This window comes from Geotrypetes seraphini, chromosome 9 (assembly GCF_902459505.1).
Source record: "Geotrypetes seraphini chromosome 9, aGeoSer1.1, whole genome shotgun sequence".
In the NCBI taxonomy this organism is placed as follows: domain Eukaryota; kingdom Metazoa; phylum Chordata; class Amphibia; order Gymnophiona; family Dermophiidae; genus Geotrypetes; species Geotrypetes seraphini.
In genome coordinates this window covers 127,161,343-127,178,682 of record NC_047092.1, presented here as the reverse complement: position 1 = coordinate 127,178,682, position 17,340 = coordinate 127,161,343, and the positions used below count along the sequence as shown (strand labels likewise).

Sequence of the window (17,340 nt, the reverse complement as noted above, 5' to 3'; positions counted from 1 at the left end):
CTTAGAGAAGAGATGTTTAAGGGATGATAGGATAAGAGGTCTATAAAATACTGAGTGGAGTGGAAAGGGTAGATATGAATCACTTGTTTACTCTTTCCAAAAATACTAGGAATAGAAGGCATGCAATGAGGCTACTAAATAGTAGATTTAAAACAAATCAGAAAAAATATTTCTTCACACAATGTGTAATTAAACTCTGGAATTCGTTGCTGGAGAATGTGGTGACATCAGTTAGCTTAGCAAGGTTAAAAATAGGTTTGGATAATTTCCTGAAAGAGATGTCCATAGATAACCAAAAAATCTCATTTGTTGAAGGCTCCCCACATGGTTAAATCTTGACCAAGAAACATATTTATACCAAAATATTAATGTATGTTTTTTATCCCTCAAAGAGAATTTTAGTAGAGGGAACTCATCGTGAAGTGCAGTATCCCTGTGGAACCCTGGTCACGCCCTTGAGCAGAAATCATTAAAATGGGTCTACTGCTATATCATACTTTCTCTTAGAATTTTAATGTTTAAATTTATTTTTATTAACAAGAAGGAACCACAAACAAACAATGGCAATATGACAAGCAAAGAATTTACAATAAAGGCTACCTGCCAAAGAGGACTGTACTCTTATGTCCTCCAAGGCCTCAAGAAAACCCCCCTCCCCCCACAGACCCCCACATCTCTTAGAGTTTTTAAACTTGTTTATATTATTAAATCATTTTCTCAAGGAGACTTCTTTTAACTACCGTATTTTTTGCTCCATAAGACGCACTTTTTTCCCACCCAAAAGTGGGTAAAAATGTCGGTGCGTCTTACGCAGCGAAGATATATTTTTTTAAACACCCCACCCCGTCGTACCATTTTTAATGACCATGCCCAATATGGCTCTCCCTAGCGTCGGTGAGCACCCAGCTATCTCAAGGTCCTCTCTCCCCCCCCGGTGTCCAGATCCAGCATCCCGCCGGAGCCTTACCTCCAAGCTGCTTGCTGTACTCAGCGAGAGATCGTCTTCCGTGCTGTGACAGCCGCTGAGATAATTACGGCAGCCTGCTGAGTGAACCTATCAGGCTGCCGTTGTCCTCCGAAGCACATTGCCTCTGCCGTGGTTCCGTCCCTGACATCAGAGGAGGGGCGGGACTTTGGCAGAGGAAACGTACTACGGAGGCCAAAGGCAGCCTGCTAGGTTCGCTCTGCAGGCTGCCGTAATTAGCTTAGCGGCGGTCACAGCCCAGAAAATGACCTCTCACTGTGTGCAGGAAGCATCTGAGGTAAGGCCTCGCCCATCGCAAGGGCCCCGGCGGGATGCTTGATCTGGACACTGGGGGGTGGGGGGGGAGAGTTAGAGGGAGCAGAAAATTTCTCAAAGTTATGATCAAGCCTGGTAGAAGAAAGTGGACAGAATTGAGAACAATCCTCGCCAGAAGGCCAAGGAAACCAAAACTGGAGAAAACTATGAGAAACATTTCCCTGAAATTCGCAAACAGGGGGAGCGGCAGGAACGGTTTCAAAGGGTTGGTCACCGAGGGGCTGGTCTGTCTGCATCTATCGCTTGAAGTGAACATGAGATCTCAGAAATCATCGATGAGCTTTCTGAACAAGAGAACCATGAAAAACAGATGCGGCAGCTGTCTGTCATTCCTTTCATGATGTTTGATGCTGAGCCAGAGATGGGTTAAGTTTTTTTAATATGAATGGATTGATGGAAGATCCCATGAAGGTTTATAAAGACAGGCAATTCATGAATGTTTGGACAGAACATAAGAAGGAGATCTTCAAGGAAAAGTTTGTCCAGCACCCAAAAAACTTTGGTTTGATTTCTTCCTACTTGGAAAGAAAGACAGAAAAGGACCTGGGGGGAGGAGAAGCGGGGGAGAGAAAGAGAGACAAAAGGACCTGGGGGCAGAGAGAGAGACAGAAAAGGACCTTGAGGGGGGGGTCAGGAAAACAGACTTGAAGACAGGACAGATTCTAGACTAGAGGGGGTAGAGAGAGGAAAAACAAAATGTTAGCAGAAGGAAGATGGAGAGAGGGAGAAACCTGAAACAAAGGGGAGGCAGAAGAGAGGGGGCAGATGTTGGACTTGGGGGTGTATAGAGGGAAGAGAGAGAGAGACTGCAGAGAGGTGGAAAGATTCTGGACCAGGGAGGAAGGAAGGAAGGAGAAAAAGAGAAGCAGAGAAAGACCTGGAAGAAAGAAGAACAAATGCTGGACATGGGGATGGGATGGGGGGTTGTAAGCAGAAAGACAGAGAGAGAGGCCTGGACCAAAGAGGAAAGACAGGAGGCAGATGCTGGACTATGGGAGGTGCAGACAGAAGAGACAGGGGGAGAGACCCTGAGGAAGAACAAAGAGATGCAAGATCATAACAGAGGAGGGAGACCTGGAACAAAGGTAGTGGTAGGTACAAAGGAGAACTGACACTGGATCTGGGGAGGGTAAGCAGAGGGAAAAGAGATAAGAGACCTGGACGCAAAGGGGATGGGGCTGGATTGTGAAAGAAATGTTGGATGCATAGTCGGAAGGAAGTTCAACCAGAAACTAATTAAATCACCAGACAACAAAGGTAGTAAAAATGATTTTATTTTCAATTTAGTGATCGAAATGTGTCAGTTTTGAGAATTTATATCTGCTGTATGTATATGAAAAATGAAAGGAAAAAAATTGCATTACAGTTAGTAGGGGGGGACGACAGGGTGCAGAGCCTGGCAGGGAGTGAGGGGAGTTGGGTGCAGAGCCTGGTATATGTTAGTACACAATTTGGTTCAGAATGTTTTTTTTTCCTAATCTAAATCTAGTGTGCGTCTTATGGAGCGAAAAATACGGTAAATCATCAAAAATGAGAAATAACCTGTTCACTCAACTCTAGTCAGCAGAAACAAAACTTTTTTGTAGGAGTCACTTAGCTGTTTTCTTCTTTCGGGGTGACTGGAAGCTACCCAACAGAATTCTCCATTTCATTTCTTTGTCGGGTAGACGCCAATTCCACTATTGAAATGCGTTTATCAAGAATTTTTCATGTAATCCACAAATAACTTCAGTGTTCAGTGTAAGAGTAACAGCTTATTCGAGTGTTCTTTTCAAGAGGGCTGTTCTTCGACTTCGTTCTCCCACATTAAAGAGAACGTAATGATGTAATCAAAATTAACTTTATAGTTTAGGAACAAAGGACAATTCTAAAAAATCACTTATGGAAAAACTTGTGCCAAATGTCATCGATTTTGGAAAAATGAGAAACAGAATATCACTGACATAACTGTGTCACCTGTAGGTTACCTGTAGGTATTTTACAGGTTACTGTGTCACCTGTAGGTATTTTTTGGACTATAAGATGCACTTTTTCCACCCCCAAAAAGGAGGTGCATCTTATGGACCGAATACACCGCGTGCCCCCCCCCTCCTGGTACCTTTTTAAAGTGGCAGTGGTCCAGTGCGGTCTCCTGCTGGACAGCTACCTCTTTGCAGTGATGCACAATGCCTGCTCCCATGCCGCGATTGGCTGTGATTGGGTGGTTTAATGGCAGTGGCGCACGCGTACCTTCCCCGCCTCCTCCCCTCCAGCATTTGTAATTTTTGCACGTGAGTGCGTCCGCACACATTGAGGGGAAACCGGCAGTGGCTATGAGCATGCTGGACACCCGGAAGCTAAAGGTAGCCGACTTGGGGGCCGATCTCCAGCGTCGGGGCCTAGACTGCTGCGGGCTGAAGGCCGAGTTGACACAGCGGCTGCAGGAAGCATTGGCTGCTAAATTGTTAGCGGGAGATTCTGGCAAGGAGGAGACGACAGGACTAGGTGGGGAGCCGATGGACAACGAGCTGGGCGACAAGAATCGCAGCACGGCAGGGGATGAGGATAACGGAGAGCCGGCATTTCGTCTAGAGGGAGAAGGCCAAAAGCTGGAGCAGATCTTGTAGCTCTGAATTCAGAAAAGGGCACAGAGGACAGGAAATCAGAGTAGACCACAGGGGAGTGTGAGCCAAATGGAGAGATGAGGGAGAGGAAACCAATCCCCTGCCAAGCTCAAGGCTTGTTTGACACGACCCCAGGGGCAGCGTGGTCTGGGCATGAATGGTGGGCAGGAAGCAGAGAACCGGCCCAGAGAGGAGGCACAGTGAGGAAGAGGAAGATGCAGAGGAGGTGAGCATTGTGCTTCGCTCTACAAAGAGGCAGCCATCCAGTAGGAGACCACTTTAAAAAGGTACAGGGGTGCTGGGATGGGGGGACTGCAGACGACTTCATGCTTTGAACTGCAGGTTGTTTCGGGCTGCAGGCTTCCCAGCACCAGACCACCAGATGCACCTACGTGTAAAGGAGGAAAAACCAAGAAGAAAAAAATTCTGAACCAATTTTTTTTTCTTGGTTATGGTCCGGTGTGTCTTATGGAGCGAAAAATACAGTATATGTAATTCAGAAACTGTAGACGTAATGTGATCCTGAGAAGTATATAATATCACACTGATGATAGCTTCTCTCACAGGAGCAAAATTGTCTTTATTGTTTTATTAACTAGTCAACCTTTTTATTTAGTACATAAGGTTGATAGGAAGACTTCAGGTAAAAATCCAATGTTTATGTGTCAACGAAAGAGACTCCTTATCCCCATTAAACATTTGGGCTATTTGTTCCAAAACACACCAACGCAAGTCAGAAAACCACTGCCCTTGCTGGATATGATGGGATACCAAATGTGCCACAAGCTTCTTCGTATTAAAGCAGCTTTTATGTTTAAGCCTGGTTCTGATGGTATGTGTTGTACATCCCACATATAACATTTTGCATGGGCTTGTTTATCACATACACTACATAAGTGAAAGTACATGTGATAATATTCCTCAGTTGATACTTCTTGTTTGTAACTGGATGAATCCATGTATCTTCTTCAATTGTGATAGTACATATCGTATGTTGGCCACATGCTGAATGTTTCCCTGATATTAACTCTGGTGATCATGTTGACTGGAACATAGATGTAACTAGATGATTAGCCAAATTTTTCCCTTTTGTATATGCTATGCTTGGTCTTTCTTGAAAAACTGAATGTAACTGTAGGACGTGTCAATAATGAATACTTTTGGCAATAGTCTGAGCCTGTCTGGGATACTGTAAACACTGCACCCTCTCCCGGCATGACCCTCTTTGTAAACCGCTTCGAACTTATGGTATAGCGGTATATAAGAAATAAAATTATTATTATTATAATACACATACTTGACTGCTACTTTCTTGTCTGATGCTGTCTTTTAGTAGCAAATCCTGTTTGGCATATAAGGCTCTTAAATATGCCTTATAAAAGACTGATTTGGGATAGCCTTGGTCCAACAATTTTGATTTAAAAATGGCTGCCTCCTTTTAAAAGTCATCCTGCGTTGAACATATGCATCAAATGCGTAAAACTTGGCCAATGGACAATGATGTTTTCAATTTTGTTGGATGACAACTGGTGTATTGTAACAAACTATTCCTCTCTCTTAAGCCTTATGAAAAATAGTGGTTTGTAACTTAGTTCCTACATTATATACTTGCGTATCGAGAAAAACTACTGACAATATTTGATGTTACTGTGAATTTGAGGTTGGGATTAAAAGTGTTTAACCTATTCACGAGCGAGATCCATGGGGAAAGTGGTCCATACACAAAAGATACTGTATCCATTCTTTGATGTTTCTAAACGAAGAATCTTTATATAGATTTTCTTCTTCAAACTCAGTCATGAATAAATTCGCTATACTAGGAGCTGCTGCTGTTCCCATTGCAACACCTTGGAACTGTTGGAAAAATTGGTTATCAAAGCTGAAAAATTCCTCTTGAGCATAAAAGACGCCAAATCCATTAGGAAGATTGTAGGGATTCTATGAGTCTGAGATCTAATGTTCAGAATTCTCTCTAACACTTTGAGGGTTTGATCTTGTGGTATGCTAGTGTTTAGGGATACCACATCTATTATAACCAGAATATCAGAAGGTTTCAAATCTGTAATTGACTGTATCCTCCTTAAAAAATGTGTGGTATTCCTAATAAATGACTTGGCTAGTATTACCTGAGGTCGCAAATAGTAGCCTAAAAATTTAGACAATAGTTCTAGTATGCTGTCTCGAAGAGATACAATTGGTTTTCCAGGAGGGTTTGAAGTGGATTTTTGTATTTTCGGAACAGTATAAAACCAGAGGAACCCGTTTGCTTGTACTTTTCAAAAAGTGACTGTTTTAATGATAAAGCCATTCGTCAAGGCTTTTATCTACAACTATAGCTGTCTCCTGTTGGAGTATACAAATTGGATTCTCCTTCAAGGGGGTATAGCACTGAATGTCTCCAAGTTGACGCAAAACTTCTTTTTAATATTGATCTCTCCCTTGGACAACTATGGAACGCCTCTTGTCTGCTAGTTTTACTATCGCCCTTAATTCTTTTTGTAAAGACCGGACGGCTTGATGTTCATGTCGTGGCATATTGACAAAACTCTTGCCAGTGGATTGTGTTTCAACATTGTGCAGTATATGTAGAAAAAGTTCCCTGAATGTAGCTATATTAGAATCTATTTGGCCAGGGGGAACCCGGGTGAGGAGGGATGAAAAGTGGATACATCTTGGTCAGTTACTGTAGAAAGATACAATTTGACTTGTAGATTTCTTATTATGCAAGCAGTGCCACAACATGCTCTAAATCAGCGGTCTCAAATTTGTGGCCCGTGTGCCACATGCGGCTCCCCGGGTACTATTCTGCAGCTCACGGTCTGGACGCGATGATCGAGTGTAGGCTCCCTTGCTGCAGATTTTTTTCTGTTCAAAGCCGCATGTGGCAGCTTCTCGTGCAATCCTGTGTTGGAAGCCTCTCTGACGTCACGACAGCAGAGAGAAGGCTTCCAATGCAGGCACGCATTGTGAGAGGAGCCACCATCTGCAGCTTTGAACGGAAAAAAGACTTCAGCAAGGGAGCTGACACTCAATCATCACTTCCAGGGAAGGAAGGAGGGGAGGTGGGGGAAGAGAAATGCTGATGCTGCACAGGGTGGGGAGGGGAGAGAAGAGAAATGCTGATGCATGGGGGGGGGGAATACTACTGCAGACCATGGAGGGGGAGGGAAGGAGATAGATGCCAGACCAGGGGAAAGAAAGGAAGGAGAGAGATGTCAGACCAGGGGGAAGAAAGGAAGGAGAAAGATGTCAGACTGTGAAAATAGGGAAGGAAGGTGAGAGAGATAGGAAGGGAAGGTAAGACATGGAAAAGTAGATTTTGATAAGAAAGCAGAAAAATTGAATGTTAAGTTAATGCCAAAGATGGATGTAGGGCAGAAAGTGATGATGGAGAGAAAAAGAGTCAATTGATAAGAAGGTCCTGGAAACATAGTTAAAACATAGTTAAAAAAAACAGAAAAATAAAGTCACCAGACAACAAAGGTAGGGAAAATGATTTTATTTTCAATATAGTGATTTACCGTAAATGTGTCAATTTTGAGAAAGGAAAGGTGTTAAACTTTAACTGTGAGGACCGCAGAAAAAATAGGGTACTTGGAGGGCTGCAGAAAAAATAGTTAAACATAGAAACATAGAAATAGATGGCAGATAAGGGCCATGGCCCATCTAGTCTGCCCACCCCAATGACCCTCCCCTAGCTTTCTCTGTGAATAGATCCCACGTGTCTATCCCATTTGGCCTTAAAATCAGGCACACTGCTGGCCTCAATAACCTGAAGTGGAAGACTATTCCAGCGATCAACCACCCTTTCAGTGAAAAAGAATTTCCTAGTGTCCCCGTGCAGTTTCCCGCCCCTGATTTTCCACGGATGCCCCCTTGTTGCTGCGGGACCCTTGAAAAAGAAGATATCTTCTTCCACCTCGATGCGGCCTGTGAGATACTTGAATGTCTCAATCATGTCACCCCTCTCTCTGCGTTCCTCGAGTGAGTACAGCTGCAACTTATCCAGCCGTTCCTCGTACGTTGAGTCCCGAGACCATCCAAGTGGCCATTCTCTGGACTGACTCCAATCTCAGCACATCCTTATGGTAATGCGGCCTCCAGAATTGCACACAGTATTCCAGGTGGGGCCTCACCATGGATCTATACAATGGCATAATGACTTCAGGCTTACGGCTGACGAAACTCCTGCGTATGCAACCTATGATTTGCCTTGCCTTGGATGAAGCTTGCTCCACTTGATTGGCAGTCTTCATGTTCTCACTGACGATCACCCCTAAGTCTCGTTCTGCTTCAGTTCTTGTTAGGATCTCGCCATTAAGGGTGTAAGTCTTGCATGGATTTTGGCTGCCCAGGTGCTTGACTTTGCATTTTTTGGCATTGAAGCTGAGTTGCCAGGACCTAGACCAGCGCTCCAGTAGGAGTAGGTCGTGCATCATGTTGTCGGACATTGAATTATGTCTGTTGTGCTTTTGCCCACTACATTGCTTAGTTTGGCGTCATCGGCAAATAATGTTATTTTACCTCGCAGCCCTTCTGCCAAGTCTCTTATAAAGATGTTGGATAGGATCGGGCCCAGAACTCCACTGATTACCTCCGTCATTTCGGAGGGGGTGCCGTTCACCACTATCCTCTGAAGTCTACCTCCAAGCCAGTTCCCAACCCATTTCGTCAATGTGTCGCCCAATCCTATAGAACTTATCTTGCTCAGCAACCTGCGGTGTGGTACGCTATCGAATGCTTTACTGAAGTCTAGGTATACGATGTCCAGGGACTTCCCAACATCCAGCTTCCTCGTCACCCAGTCAAAGAAGCTGATCAGGTTGGATTGGCAGGATCTCCCCTTAAATCCATGTTGACGGGGATCCCGTAGATTCTCCTCGTTCAGGATCGTATCCAATTGGCGTTTGATTAGAGTTTCCATTAGTTTGCACACTATTGATGTGAGACTCACCAGTCTGTAGTTTGCTGTCTCCATCTTGGAGCCTTTCTTGTGGAGTGGAATGACGTTAGCCGTCTTCCAGTCCAACAGGACGTTACCCGTACTAAGGGAGAGATTGAAGAGCGCGGATAGCGGTTCCGCCAAGACATCACACAACTCCCTGAGCACCCTGGGGTGTAGGTTGTTAGGCCCCATTGCCTTGTTAACCTTAAGCTTTGACAGCTCGCAGTAGACACCGCTGGGTGTAAACTCGAAAATACTAAATGGGTCATCTGCGTCAACCCTTGTCTGTAGCTGAGGGCAATTTTGCATGAGATAAAACTCTTTATAGTTTATAAATCTACCAGCCTCTTAGAAGCTTCCTGCACGCAGCGCTGCTCTGGAACCTTCTTGCCTCCAAATCTCTCCTTCCGATGTAACTTCTGGCGAAACCAGAAATTACATCGGAAAGAGGGGCTAGATGGCAAGAAGGTTCTGGAGCAGTGCTGCATGCAGGAAGCGTTTAAGAGGCTGGTAGGCCCGCCCTGGGAGGCATGAAAGGAGCCAACCCAGGAGAGTTGCAGGTTTGTTGTATTGCTTTTTGTTGAGGGCTGTTGGACCCATGCTAGGGAGGGGGGAGGGGGCTGCTGGACTCATGAGGGGGGGGCTGCTGCTGCACCTGTGAAAGGGGGTGGGGGTTGCTTGGGCTGCTGGACTGGCTAGAGCTGAAGGGAAGGGAGACAGTTGCCGGATCTGGTCTGGGGATTGAGGGGGGGGGGAAGGGAAATAGGTGGTAGGTGGAGTGGAGCTGGAGAGAAGGGGGAGGTGCCAGACCCACACCTGGGCACTGAAGGGAGTGGATAGAGGTGTTGGACCCACTGGAAGGGGGCTAGAAGGAAGGGAGAGAGGTGCAGGACCTGCAGGGAGGAAGAGAGAGAAGGAAAGAGAAAGAGAAAAGCTGATCCAAGAGGATGAAGGAAGAGCGAGTGAAATATTGAACATAGCAGACGAAGGGAGGAAAGAGAGAGTGTGAGACACACATTAGTGTAAGGGAGTAGGGGAGAACCTTGACACAGGGAGATATACAAAAAGAGGGAAGATGGTGGGCATGGATGGGAGCATAGGAACGGACAAAGGGGAATGCTACATTGGGGTGGTTTATGGACACAGAGTGGTAATGCTAGCTAAGGGAGGGTATATGGACACAGAGAGAAGATGATTAGACATAGGTGAGAATAAGAATGCAGAAGGAAGATGCTGGACAGGAGGGTGGCATAGGGATATAGAGGAGTGATACTGTACACAGGAGGAGAGGATCATAGAATGGTGAAATGATGAAAACAGGTAGATGGGCAAGTTTCAAGTTTATTAGGATTTTATATACCGCCTATCAAGGTTATCTAAGCGGTTTTTACAATCAGGTACTCAAGCAAGGTACACAGGGGAAATACTAGAAAAGGACGTATAGGAGTCATAGAGAAGGGAGATGCTGAACATGGGTAACATAAGAACATAAGCAGTGCCTCTGCCGGGTCAGACCATAGGTCCATCCCGCCCAGCAGTCCGCTCCCGCGGCGGCCCGAACAGGTCACGGCCTGTCTGAGTCACCAGAAGGGGCCCCCTTGCCACCTTGGTTTCCCATTGAGTCCTATCTTCCCATCGAAGTCCTAACCCTCCGGTCTTGCACATCCACGACCTGGTTGGATTTCTATACTTATTTCCTGTTTAGCTTTCTATACCTGTGTTACATCCCAGAACCTCTCTCAGTATCCCACGATCCCCCTATCCCTCAGGAATCCGTCCAATCCCTGTTTGAACCCTTGTACCGTACTCTGCCTTATCACTTCCTCCGGTAGCGCATTCCAAGTGTCCACGACCCTTTGGGTGAAAAAAAACTTCCTTGCATTTGTTCTGAACCTATCTCCCTTCAGTTTCTCCGAATGCCCCCTCGTGCCTGTTGACCCCTTCAGCCTGAAGAATCTGTCCCTATCCACCCTCTCTATGCCCCTCATGATCTTGAAGGTCTCTATCATATCTCCCCTGAGCCTCCTCTTTTCCAGAGAGAAGAGCCCCAGCCTATCCAACCTCTCGGCGTATGGGCAGTGTTCCAGCCCTCTTACCAGTTTCGTTGCTCTCCTTTGGACTCTCTCAAGTACCGCCATGTCCTTCTTGAGGTACGGCGACCAATATTGAACGCAGTATTCCAGATGCGGACGCACCATCGCTCGATACAATGGCATGATGACTTCCCGCGTCCTGGTTGCTATGCCCCTCTTTATGATGCCCAGCATCCTGTTGGCTTTTTTCGAGGCTGCTGCGCACTGTGCAGATGGCTTCAGTGATGCATCCACCAGCACACCCAAGTCTCTCTCAAGACTGCTGTCTCCCAACGATGCCCCCCCCAATTTGTAGTCGAACAACGGGTTCTTCTTTAGCACTCTCCAGACCAGTAGAGGTTAACTTTACGAATGGGTATATATCTAATCATGACCAGCAGGTGGAGACTGAAAACAAAACTTTGGGACAGTATATACTATCCTCCCTTCTCTATTTCCCTCAGTCTTCTTTCAGTCTCCAGCAGGTGTTGAGTGATCTGTACCCATCTCTCTTGGTAGGGCTGTTGGAATTTGTTTAGGGGTTTATTGTCCCTGTTTTTGGCCGGACGGAGCTTGGTCGGGCCCTGTTTGGGGGTCCGTCCGACCTCGGGGGTGTCAAACCCGGCGGGTCACGAGCGGGGTCCCTCCCCCCACTTCCTCCACCTCCCCACATTTTTTTAGAGGAGCCTCAGCAGTAAGCCTTGCCCCCTAAGTCAAGCAAGGCATATTGCTTCGAGAGCCTGTGGAGTCTGTTCTGTAAAAAAATAAAAAAAAATAAAAAATCCTGAGGTAGTGCTGGTCTGAAGGGTTGTTTCCCTTTAAGAAAACTGTATTTTACTGTATTTTTTCATGTAACCAGCACTTTTTTATAGCTAGGTCGCGTCTGGAGCAATTGTGCCCTTCTCCGGGGGAGTAGGCCACAATTTTAGTCCAGCCGCGAGGCACTCGCGGCCGGCCTGAACTCGGCGGTTTGGGTCGGTGAGGTGGTGGAGCTCCGTCGGCAGCGGCTGCAGGCGCCCAGAGCTCCCCGCCGATGGTGCCTCGCGAGTCGGCTTGGAGCAGTGGGGAAGCCCGGTCTTCCACAACCGCCCACGGAGGGATTCCCCGAAGGATTCCCTCTCAGCTGATTTTTTGACAGCTGATGCCGACTTGCCTGTCTTAGCGGCTGAGACTGTTCAGTCTTCTCAGCCGCTACAGGCCATGGAGGGAGCATTTTTGGCGGGAACTTCGCCATTTTCTTTGTCTGGCCCCTCCATTTTGTCTGCAACCTCAGGTGACCTTCCCCCTGTATGGCGAACACAGGGGCAGGTTTCAGCATGGACCCCTGCTGGGGCAGGGAGTCCCTGGGGACCCCCAGGGGTTTTTTGCCCCCAATTTATTTTCTTTCTTTGTGCGGACTTTTGGGGGTCCCACGTGCGCCTGGGGGGTTTCGGGGGGGGGTTTCCCTCCGCGCCCCCTATGGCTTTGCCTCCCTCTTTTCGTTTGGCGTCCCCTCTTCCTCCTCCCTCATCCAAGCGCCCGCGGGGGGGCTTGGATTGCGAATTGGTGGGCGGAGGAGCGTGTTGGCCTGGTTGAGGACCTGGCTGCTTTGGCGGGCTTCCAGGATCCTCTAGAGGGGACGCCTGTTGGCAGCGGGGCGGCGGGTTTCCCGTCTTCCAGAGCAGATGCGTCCGTGGTGCGCTTTTTTATTCAGAGGGATGAGCTTTTAGACCTGTGTAGCAGGTCTCCTTGGTGCTGCATTTTTGCAGTGGCGCCGCCGGAGACCCCGCGTATGGGGGCCCCTCTGCTTCAGGGGGTCTGTCCTGGTTCCCGCTCTTTTCCTGTGCGTCAGGATTTGCGGGATTTTGTGTTGGCGCAGTGGCCTATGGGCGCAGTTTCGTTTGGTGTGCGCCTTGGCTCTTGGGTATCCCGTCCCGGAGGGAGGTAGGGCTACCTTAATTTCGCCAATGGGGAACGCAGTGGTCTCGGCACTTCCTAAGCGGCATACCGTGCCTGTTATGGACGGTTCTGCTCTTAGGGTCTCGGAGGCGCGTGCGTTAGAGACTCTTCTTAAGTATGATTTTGATGTCTCTGCCTTTGGGGTCCAGGCGGCTGTTTGTGGGGAGCTAGTCGCTCGTGCCGTGTTTCGGTGGGCTGAGCGTGTCCTGGATCGGGAGTCTGATGACTGGTCTCTAGTGGATCAGGAGGTAGCAAAGATTGCGATGGCTGCCTCGTTCCTCTCAGATGCTCTTTATGACTTGGTGCGGATTTCGGCTAAGTCTATGGCATGGCCGCGCGGCGTATTTTGTGGCTGCGCGCTTGGGCGGCGGATTCTGCGTCCAAAGCTAAGTTTACTAAAGTTCCCTTTAGGGGGTCTTTTTGTTTGGAGAGGAATTAGATGAGTTGATTCAGACTCTGACGGACTCGAAGGTGCCCCGTCTGCCTGAGGACCGTGCCCGCCCTGCGTCTAGGTGTGGGGCTGCCCGGGGGCGTTTGCGGGAATTTCGCAAGTATCGCCCGGGGCGTGGGGCTGCTTCTTTCCCGGCTCAGGGTTTTTCCCGGGGTCGGTTCTTCCAGCGCATGCAGCCCTTTCGGGGGGCCCGTCGGGGGGCAGGGAATCCCTCCGCCGGTTCCCCCGCTTCCCGTCCTGCGCAATGACTCCTTGCCGGCGCCCCCTTTGGTTCCGGTGGGGGCCCGGCTGCGCAAATTTTTCCCCAAATGGGCCGAGATCGCGTCCGATCAGTGGGTCCTTGAGGTGGTGCGGGACGGTTACGCTCTGGAGTTTACCCGCTCTCTGCCGGACCTTTTCCTCGCTTCTCCATGTCAGACTCCATGGAAGACGCAGGCTTTTCGTCAGACCCTTCAGCGTTTGCTAGATCTCGAGGCAGTGGTGCCGGTGTCCCCTACGGAGTGGGGCACCGGCAGGTACTCCATTTACTTTGTGGTGGCCATAAAGGAGGGGACCTTTCGGCCCATCCTGGATTTGAAAGGGGTCAACAGAGCTCTCAAGATTCCGTCTTTCCGCATGGAAACGCTGCGGTCGGTCATTCTGGCGGTTCAGCCGGGGGAGTTTCTTACGTCTCTCGATCTGACGGAGGCCTACTTGCAGGTTCCAATTCGGGCCTCTCATCAGCACTTCCTTCGCTTTGCGATCTTGGGGCGGCACTTTCAGTTCTGTGCGCTTCCCTTTGGTCTGGCCACGGCTCCTCGGACGTTCACCACGGTAATGGTGGTCGTCGCGGCAGCCTTGCGGTCGGTGGGCATCCTGGTTCACCCCTACCTGGACGACTGGTTGATTCGGGCAAAGTCGTTGCAGGAGAGCTCCCGGGTTACGGCTCGGGTGGTGGAGTTTCTCCGGTCGCTGGGCTGGGTGGTCAACCTTTCCAAGAGTCGGTTGGTCCCGGCTCAGCGTCTGGAGTGCCTTGGGGTTATGTTCGACATCTCCTTGGGGAAGGTCTTCCTTCCAGAGGCCCGGGTGAGCAAATTGCAATCTCAGATTCGCCTGCTTTTGGCGTCCCGGGGTCCTCGGGCGCGAGATTTCCTCCAAGTCCTGGGGTCAATGGCGGCGTCCCTGGACGTGGTGAGGTGGGCGCGGGCCCACATGCGTCCTCTTCAGTATGCTCTGCTCCGGAGGTGGTCTCCCCGGAGGCAAGATTTGGATGTTCCGGTTCCCCTGCGAGGCTTGGCGCGCTGCAGTCTGCGCTGGTGGCTCCGGACCCCTCACCTGGTTCAGGGGGTGGGTCTGGATCTCCCGCAGTGGACGGTGCTCCTTACGGATGCGAGTCTCCTCGGTTGGGGGGCTCAGTTTATGGGCCACTCAGCTCGGGGCACCTGGTCCGCGGAGGAGGCCTCCTGGTCGATCAACGAGTTGGAGACCAGAGCGGTCAGGCTGGCGCTGTTAGCTTTCCACTCCCTTTTGCTGGGCAAGTCGGTCAGAGTCCTGTCGGACAATGCCACGGCGGTGGCTTATGTCAATCGTCAGGGGGGCACCAAGAGCACTCCTGTGGCGCAGGAGGCGGCTCGGCTCATGGTTTGGGCGGAGTCCCATCTTCTGGACCTCTCGGCTTCTCATATAGCCGGGGTAGAAAATGTTCAGGCAGACTTCCTCAGTCGTCACTTCCTGGATCCAGGAGAGTGGTTTCTCGGCGCCGGAGCGTTTCGGTTGATAGTGCAAGATTGGGGGCAGCCCCTGATGGACCTGATGGCCACGAGTGGCACCGCCAAAGTGCCCCGCTTCTTCAGTCGTCGCAGGGAAGGGCTGGCCGAGGGTCTGGATGCTCTGGTCCAGCCGTGGCCAACGGAGGGGCTGTTGTATGTGTTCCCTCCTTGGCCGCTGGTGGGCAGAGTGCTTCTTCGCATTGTTCACCATCCGGGTTTGGTGGTGCTGGTGGCTCCGGATTGGCCTCGACGTCCGTGGTATGCGGATCTGGTGAGGCACCTGGTGGCGGTTCCTCTTCCTCTGCCTCTCTCGGACGACCTTCTGATGCAGGGTCCCATTCCCTTGTTCGACCCGTCTCTCTTCTGTCTTACGGCGTGGCTCTTGAAAGGGGTCGCCTTAGCAAGAAGGGATATTCAGACAAGGTGATCGCTACACTGTTGGGGTCCCGGAGGCTTTCTACCTCTCGGGCTTATGTGCGGGTTTGGCGTCTCTTTGAGGAATGGTGTCGGGCGCGGGGAGTGACCTCTTTTCGCGCTTCTCTGCCTAACATTCTAGAGTTCTTGCAGGATGGCCTGGATAGAGGCCTGGCTTGGTCTTCTCTCCGGGTTCATCTTGCGGCCCTGTCGACCTTTCGAGGGTTGGTGTCAGGTCAGCGTTTATCGGCTCTTCCTGATGTGATTCGGTTTCTGCGGGCGGCCAAGTTGCTTAGGCCTCCCCTACGGCCCTCGGTTCCCTCTTGGGATCTTAATCTGGTTCTCTCTGTTTTGGTGCGCCCGCCTTTCGAGCCCTTGGACGACTGTTCTTTGAAGGACCTTACTTTGAAGGCGGTCTTTTTGGTGGCCATTACTTCTGCTAGGCGTATTTCTGAGCTGCAGGCTTTCTCTTGTAGGGCTCCCTTCTTGGAGTTGTCTAGGGAGCGGGTCGTCTTGCGGCCTGTTCCTTCCTTTCTGCCGAAGGTTGTTTCTCCTTTTCATGTCAATCAATCGGTGGTTCTCCCGGTCTTGGGTGGTCGGGAGGGCTCTTCTGAGCAACGGCAGCTGCGCAAGTTGGATGTCGGTCGGGTCCTTCGCTCTGATGTGCAGCGGACCCAGGAATTCCGGAAGTCCGATCATCTCTTTGTCCTCCTGGCTGGTCCTCGTCGGGGAGCTGGCGCTTCTAAGGCTACTATTGCGCGCTGGATCAAGGAGACGATTGCTTCCGCTTATCTTCTGAAACAGCAGCCTGTTCCGGAGTTTCTCAAGGCTCATTCCACTCGGGGTCAGGCGGCTTCTTGGGCTGAGTCGTCGCTCGTGCCTCCGGTGGATATTTGTAAGGCTGCGGTTTGGTCCTCCTTGTATTCTTTTGTTAGACATTATCGGGTAGATGTTCAGGCGCGTCGGGACGCGGTGTTCGGTGAGCGTGTTCTGGTATCGGCCCTTCGGGGGTCCCGCCCGTGAGAGGGACTGCTTTGGTACGTCCCATTCGTAAAGTTAACCTCTACTGGTCTGGAGAGTGCTAAAGAAGGAGAAATTAGGTTCTTACCTGCTAATTTACTTTCTTTTAGCTTCTCCAGACCAGTAGAGGTCCCCACCCTGTCTGTTGTTGTTGTTGTTGTTGGGGCTGTTTTCGCGGGCAGTTTTTGTTTTTTGCTGCGGGTTCTAGTATTTTTCTAGGGCCGGGGAGAATTAAAGAACAGCGGCTGTGGCTCGGCTGGCTTAGCTGGCGAGCTGTGGGGACATTTTCCTTCGGGTATTTCTCCTCTGCATTTTCCAACAGCATTTGGGTATGTTATTTGTTACTCCTGTTCGGAGTATTGTTTTCTTCCTGTTTTCCAGTTCTTGGTTCTGCTTGGCTATTCGGCAGACTGAGGGAAATAGAGAAGGGAGGATAGTATATACTGTCCCAAAGTTTTGTTTTCAGTCTCCACCTGCTGGTCATGATTAGATATATACCCATTCGTAAAGTTAACCTCTACTGGTCTGGAGAAGCTAAAAGAAAGTAAATTAGCAGGTAAGAACCTAATTTCTCCTTTTTCCCTATATGCATGACCTTGCATTTTTCCACGTTAAATCGCATTTGCCATTTGTTTGCCCAGTCTTCCAGCTTGTCCAGGTCCCTTTGTAGGTCCTCACACTCCTCCCTGGACCTAACTCTGCCGCACAGTTTGGTATCGTCTGCAAATTTTATAATCTCGCACTTTGCCTCCTTTTCCAGGTCATTGATAAATATGTTGAAGAGTAACGGCCCCAGCACCGATCCCTGTGGCACACCGCTAGTGACTCCCCGCCAGTCAGAGTATTGTC

General features: G+C 49.5%; 1 protein-coding gene across 4 annotated transcripts in view; it reads left to right on the top strand.

Moving 5' to 3' along the window:
- SAP130 (Sin3A associated protein 130) overlaps window positions 1-17,340 on the top strand; it is a 239,210-nt gene that overhangs the window by 128,877 nt on the left and 92,993 nt on the right. The gene's annotated exons all lie outside the window — the stretch shown is intronic.